The sequence below is a fragment of the Triticum aestivum genome, chromosome 4A (genome assembly GCF_018294505.1).
Source record: "Triticum aestivum cultivar Chinese Spring chromosome 4A, IWGSC CS RefSeq v2.1, whole genome shotgun sequence".
NCBI lineage: Eukaryota > Viridiplantae > Streptophyta > Magnoliopsida > Poales > Poaceae > Triticum > Triticum aestivum.
The window spans coordinates 347,230,737-347,236,736 of NC_057803.1; positions in this window are offsets into that span (position 1 = coordinate 347,230,737).

Consider the following 6,000-nt stretch of genomic DNA (forward strand, 5'->3'; position numbering starts at 1 on the left):
CTATACGACCCTCGCGCCCGACTAGTTGAGCTTGTGTTGAGGCGGCATCTTCAGGCGTGTCCTGTGAGGATTTCATGAAGAGAGACTTTTTGCAATCCCTGCAATGACCTTCCTGCCCGGGCATATCATCCATATCCTCATTAGCAAGCTGATAGCCCGATTCGTTATATGGTTGACTCATCAATTCTATGTCACGGTCATTAGCGTTTGTATTGAGGAAATCCATAGGGTCGACCTCCGTCTCATCATCCATTCTCCGTTCTACAAGACAAATTACGTCAGCCAGTACTATTGCACCCCCTTCATCATGTCGTCCGCCGCTCTCACCCGTCACTATAGGAGCTGGTAATTGCGTAGGCGGGGTGGTGGTCTCCGCACATGCTTGTTGATGTGTCGTTATTGGTGTGCTCTTGGCCGGCTCCAGACGAATAAGATTCTTCGGCCATAGCAGCACCCAACCCTTGCGGCTTCCAATCCACGGTGGGGTCTCGTCGTCCGCTCCCACATGCGGTACTGGAGGAGGCAAATCTTCGTTCCCTGATTTCACACTGGACAAGCTAACCCTGAAGTGCCCAGCGGGGATCGGCTGGTTGTGGAACGTGGGTTGCAAGGGATCCATTATCATCCCCTTTCCCACGTCCACCTTCTGGCCTTTGATCAAGTAGAGTATGGTGCACGGTGTTTCTTTCGCCTGCAAACACATATGTCTGTGGCGTAAAACATCCGAAAGGCAACAAAAATGGAATATTATATATATATATATGTTGGTGTGACATCTAATTACCGTGATGGCGTAGAGCTCAGCCAAAGACGAAGGCCCACCGAGCGTGCCAGAGACTGAGGATGGGCTGCTATGAGCGGGAGCGGCTGCGAGAGGAGGCCCAGTTGTATGGGCAAGTGATGGTGCGATGGTGTTGTTGTTCATGGAGTTGCTCCCAACGAAACTGGGCAACGGGAAATCATGTACCGTCTTGTTTGGATTTTCCTTTGTCCAGTTGATGATAACTAGAACCAAGTTAGTAGCAAAATCATTTCTACAGGCAGTTACAACTGCATTAACTGCCTGCTATAGCAACTCATATTTGTCCTCGGCTGCTTTTTTTGTGTCCTCAGCTGATTTTTTTTCTCGACCGCAAGCTTCACCTTCGCGTCGATGTTCGCCTGACTAAACTTCTTTTTCTGCTTCTTGGCCTCCAGGCCCTTGTTGTAAAACACCTTCCACATGGCGACATCTCTAGCGCCATGCACACGACCATATTGCGGCCACTGGCCCAAAGGGAGTCCCTGAAGTTCGTTCAAGGCCCGGTTGAGAGGGGTGTCCCACTTGGGCCTCATCGGAGAAGTAGGGCTTTCGGCTACAAGCTGGTGTTGCTTCGCCAGTAGTCTAATCAATTTCCTCGTGATCTGGTCCGTGTAAAAAACCTTTTTCTCCTTGTCCCACTTGTAGCGGGCCCTGATGAAGTCACGCTCCAAGGGGTTGGTGAACTTCGTGAAGGGGTCTGGGAGACCCGCGGCTTCACATTCCGCGTCCTCCTTATCCCATATGGGCCTTTTACCGAGGTAGCCATGGCTTCCAAGGCGATGCTTCCCCATGTTCCTTTGCTGAAGGCTCTTGAATTTCACAGCCTTAGCCTTGGCCTCCTCGGTAGCGCAAGTGTCCTTGAACTTTTCGAACTCCTCTTCCGTAAGTGTCGGATTTTCCTCCAGAATCTTGGACAGGGGTTCCTCAGCCTGGATAGCTGGTTTCACCCTCCCTTTCCAGGAGGCCAAATCATTGCTGAACATGCCCATGGCGTGATTGTTAATCTTTTTCATCTTCGGATCATCCCACGGTTATTCTATGTTATCATCCTGGTCAGGGAACTTGAATCTCTTGTGCAACTTCGTTAGGAGCAACTGCGTCAAATGTTCTTTACTCCTTAAGTCATCGTCATTGATGCTTGCGCATTCCCGTAGGATGCATCCTACTTGGTTCCCATAGCACTTGCGAGGTTCTTCCGGCTCTAACGGCTCAAACTTGCCAGGTGCCATCTTTGTGATCACAAGTCATCCAATCCCTAGTTTGTTAGGTTTTCGTATCCTCTGCTTCTTATGCTTCCTCTTTTCGGTAGCGGCATCGGCGCCGGTACCTTCCCCGCCGGTATCTTCCCCACCGGTACCTTCCCCACCGGTCTCGGCGCCGCCATCGGTGCCGACACCGTCGGTGTCGATGTCGGCGTCAGTACAATCATCGAGGCGGACATGCAAACCTTGCTTAGCAGTCAAAAAGTCGAGGTAGTCTTGTTCACCTTGATAATCCATCTCGTATGCATCTTGGTCAGAAGGCCCAGTTTCTTCGTTGTTCGACATGTTTCCTATGATAATGTGTCCTCATTTATTTCTAGAAGTATGAATAAATGAGAAATGACATAAAAAAGAAATCTATGTGCCAGCACTCGATATGCCAACTATGTAGCACAAATCATGCCTTTATTCACGGTAAATTTCGGCATGACCTTTGCTAAAAAATGGACATATCGAGCGCCTGAAATTCATCGGAACGGAAATGAATCGACATTCCGGTGTAACATAGGCCACTCGGATCATTTACCAAAACATGACATGTCCAAAACATGACATATCCACATATCACATGTCCAGTTCAAATTTGCATATAAATTCAGCTAATTTTGAAACCTATCTAAATTCATAACTAAATAGATAACTTAATTAACATAACTAAAACCTAAGTAAATAAACCGAAGAACCCTAGCTAGCAAAGAGAGAGGGGGGTGGTTTACAGAGGGTGCAGGGGCGAGGAGGCAGGCCCGACGACGGGCGGGGTTGGGAGGGGAGGAAGCAGAGGAGGGAGGCGAGGGCCGACGTGTCGGGGGTGAGCGCGCCAGGGTCGGGGGCAAGCGCCAGCATCGTGGCCGGGTCGGGCGCGGCGGTGCAACGGGGGGAAGAGAGTGGGGATTTGGGGGAAAAGAGGCGGGATGAAGCAAGGAGAGTGAGAATTTTGGGTTAAGTGGACGTAGCAGTAGCACGTTTAGACAAAACGCGCTACTACTATTAAAGGCAGCTATAGCGGTTTTATACAGAAACCGCTACTGCTACCTTGACTAGCTGTAGCTCTTTTTCAGTAAAGCGCTACTGCTATAACCAGTTTCCCTTTTTCTTTTCCTTTATTTTTCTCACTTTTTTCGAGAGCAGTGAACGAAGGGAAGGCGATATATATTGCATCATTTGACGGTTAAATATGTATGCAAAATAGGAACATATATATTACATCATTGGACCCATGCATAATAATGGCTAAGTGTGTATACAAAATAGGAACATATATATATTACATCATTTGACCGATTCCTCAGGGCTGGCGTTTTCGTTTTTGAGTCAGCTTCTTTCCCTTCTTGTTCGTCGAAGAATAATTGAGCCCCTCATTGTGACTTTGCCTTTTCCATGGAGTACGATTTTTCTTAAGTAATGTAGTATTGATTCTTCTTTTGACGTATACTTCATCATCATCGTCATCTTCCCTCATTGGGTTGCCGTACTGATCATAGTCTTCCTCGTTGGCGACTCCATCCATTCCAATGATGTTCCTTTTGCCTCTCCTCATGACAACACGATTGGGATTGCATGGGTCGGTTATGAAGAAGCATTGTGTCAAGTGCTTAGCGTGTACCCATGGTTCGTTTTTTGCAATAGCATTCACGGTAGCGCTCTTGGCGTCGGGTATAGTCATGGTAGTGAAAATCTGGTTTTCTCTTTCGACATTCTTAGCCCATCTGACACGGAACATCCGGTGTTGTGCAGTCCAGAGTAGTCAAGCTCCCAGATCTCCTCGACCCTTCCATAAAATCATTCAGTTGCGCCGTTGTCGCTGCCGGTCATGCATTCCATCGTCGCCCCTGAGTTCTGATCATCATTGTCCATATCTTTGGCCTCCGTGTAGAACGTGTATCCGTTGCTATCATATGCCTGATAGGTTACGAGGTTGGGCGAGGGGCCATGTGCTAAGGCATATATGAGCAATCCATCCTTAGAGCCCTCCTCCGGGGGATTAGCAATAATATGCTCTTTGAACCAATGCAGGAAAGTGGAGTTGTGCTCTCTAGTAACTTCGGCGTCTATCTTGCATACACCCCGGTCACGATACTTCTTTGCGATAATTTCTTTGTGCAGTGCCACGAAAGGATCTACCTCGTCTAGATGTTGTAGCACTACCAAGTTTGCTCTCTCAAAGTCGCTGCGTCGATCTGAGTATGCCACGTGCAATTCCCTGCGACCGTTGCAGTGACCTTCTCCTTCGAGCCTTCCATCGTGCTTGTTAACGGGCAAACCAACACTAACACCAGGCGGCTGGTCTACGCCATATAGAAAATTCTCACAAAAAGAGATGCACTCTTGTGTCAAATAGCCCTGGACTATGCTTCCATCCGGACAGGACATGTTACGAACGAATCCTTTGATGATCCCATTCATCCTCTCAAACGGCATCATGTTGTGCAGGAATGACGGCCCCAGGTCTATTATGTCATCCACAATATGGACACACAGATGCACCATGATGTCAAAGAACGCGGGCGGGAAGTACATCTCAAGCTCATTCAGTATCACAATGATCTCTTCTTGTAGCCTTCGGAGCTGCTTCACACTGATCGACTTTTGAGAGATGACGTTGAAAAAGTTGAAGAGACCAATAAGCGTGTCACGGACGTGCTTGTCCAGTATCTCTCTAAGGGCAATAGGTAGTATCTGCGTCATCATCACATGACAGTCATGGGACTTCATCCCGCTGAACCTTTTCTTGTCCGTGTCTAGATATCTGCTTATCTTGTCACAGTAACCGAGATAGTCCTGCACTGTCGTGATCAGCGCGGCTCTCATGTTGAAATACTTGCCTTTGCTGGCATCCCATGTCTTGGCCGGTGTTTTCCATAACATGTCTAACTCCACTTGAAGTAGCCCCATATACAAATTAATATTATTTCCTGGTTGTTTCAGCCCTTGAATAAGCATGCTCATGTGAATGTACTTTGATTTCATGCACAACCAGGGGGAGGTTGTACATCCATACAAACACTGGCCATGTGCTATGGTTGGTGTTCTGATTTCCAAACGGATTCATGCCATCGGTACACGCGCCGAGCACGATGTTCCTTGCATCACATCCAAAATACCGATAGAAGCTGTTCAATGCTCTCCACTAGCTTCCATCCTTGACGTGTCTCAGCTTTGGATCATCTCCATCGTCGGGCTTCTTCCTCTCCATGTGCCAGCGCATTAGCTTTGCTTCCTTGGGATCTACAAAATACCTCTGGAGACGGGGAGTGATCGGTAAGTACCATACCACTTTCTGGGGGCATTTCTTCCCAGCCTTCTTGTATCGAGAAGCATTGCACACCGGACAACTTGTTTTTTCCGCGTGCTCCTTCCGATAAATTATGCAACCGTTGATGCATGCATGGTATCTAATGTGTGGCAGATCAAGAGGGCACATGATCTTTTTGGCCTCATCAACACTACTAGGACATAGATTACCTGCGGGAAGAACATCCTTTAGGTACTTGAGATGCTCATCAAGGCTAGTGTCGGTCCATTTATTTTTAGCCTTCGTCTTCAGGAGTTGGAGCGTGAAACTCAAGCGGGTCACCTCAGGATTGCAACCATCATACAATGTTGTGTTCGAGTCTACCACTAGTTGCTCCAGCTTAGCCTCCTCTCTAGAAGCAGCTCTCCCAGTACTCGTCTCCTTGCGAAGCAATGCTTGAACATGAGGGTCCCGCACGATTGAACTTAGTATCGACGAACTCTACTGCGTGGAGTCCATGTCGTTCTCTCCGCTGCCATGTCCGGCCCCTTCTCCGCCGCCATGTCCGGCCTCTTCCCTGCCGCCATTATCGTTCATCTCTTCGTCTTGCCCCGTGTCATCATTACATGCCCCGTCTGCATCCTCAACATCGTCATCCTCATCTTCAATTATCCATCGAGTATAGCCATCCATGAAACCAGTCA